Raw genomic sequence first — 1,467 nt, forward strand, 5'->3', positions numbered from 1 at the left:
CTGGTGGTGGTGTGGGGGGGGGGGACTGGGAGGGATGGGAGAGGAGAGGCTTTGCTGCAGGTGTGCGCCAGATGTTTCTGCATCCCCTGGCGAGCGGTCCCCATGCAGTGCAGCTGTGGACTCTTGCTCCCCCCGCGCATCTAGCAGCCCTCCCACCTCCCCGGCGGCCTGGTACCCAAGAGGCAAACGCTGCTGGGGCTGTCGGGTTGGGAAGATGAGCGAAGAAACCCCACGCGTTTCATCAGACGGAGAGAGCTCAGATCGGCATCCCCGCCGCGGGAAGGGCTGCGGCAGAAGGTGCAAGCCCGGTGTTAGACGTCGGAGCGCGCACGGGGGACAGACCCCCGAGAAAACATGGCAGGAGATGTCCAGAGCCATCCCCTGCTCCGCTGTCATGACTTGCCCCTCGGGTCCCCGGCAATATCCCCAAATCCCTTGATTATTTTTATTGTCTCTTCCACTGCGAGCCCTGCCTGCTGTGTCAGCAGGCGTATTTATAGCATCACTCTCCTCCCGGACTGATGGCAGGAGCATCCTTTCCCGGCCTGATCGCTACCTGTCCCTCCGGGCTTTTTCACTCTGGCCAAGGCACTCGCAGCCACTTTTTCTCCGCAGCTCGCTTTTGCACCTCAGCGGCACGCTGTTTCCCGTGCAAACACCTTCCAGATGTCCGCAGGCAGCTTTTGGGTGACAGGGACCCCCAAAGGGCTCTCTGTGCCCTGGGGGGAGGGCTGTGGCGGGGGTAGGGGACCCAGAGCACCGCTGCAGCCAGTTGCCTCCCCCCCCCCTCCCTCTGCCTGGGATTTACCGCTTTCATTTTCCCTGGCGTTGGAAGCCGAGTTCAATTATGAATATTTTTGTGTGCGTTAATAAGATTTGTAGCGCTGCGAGGCGGCACCGCGGGGCGAGGGAAGTGAGGACCTCCGCTCCGGGCAAGGAGGTGGGGGGCTGCGGGGGCAAAGCAGCTCTCCCGGCCCCACGCAACACACGTTTCCCCCAAAATACTGATAGCGCCGGATGGCACCGGGGCCGGCACAGGTTGGGTTACAGCTCTCCAGAACGGGTGAGCGGCATTTAATGAAGGCGATCCCTTCCTCAATGCAGAGGGGAGAGATGGGGGCTGGCTCCAGCGAGCACCGGGGGCTCTTGCTGGTCCCAGTCGTCCTCTTCCTCGGTGGGACGCTGCTGGGAGCTGCTCCTGCTGCTTCTTGGAGTGGTGGCAGGGGAAAATCATCCCCGTGCGATTCTCGGAGACCCAGAGCGGGAAGGGAGAGCTCGGCCAAGCGCTGAGGAGCTCTGGCTGCAGGATCCAACCCCGGGGAAGAGCCCAGGGGTCCCATCCCCGTCCCCGTCTCCATCTCCGTTCCCGTCTCCATCCCTGTTCCCATCCCCATCCCCGTCCCCATCTCCATCCCCGTCCCCATCTCCATCTCCCTCCCCGTCTCCGTCCCCATCCCCATCTCCATC

Source organism: Charadrius vociferus, unplaced genomic scaffold (assembly GCF_000708025.1).
Source record: "Charadrius vociferus isolate BGI_N301 unplaced genomic scaffold, ASM70802v2 scaffold1044, whole genome shotgun sequence".
In the NCBI taxonomy this organism is placed as follows: Eukaryota; Metazoa; Chordata; class Aves; order Charadriiformes; family Charadriidae; genus Charadrius; species Charadrius vociferus.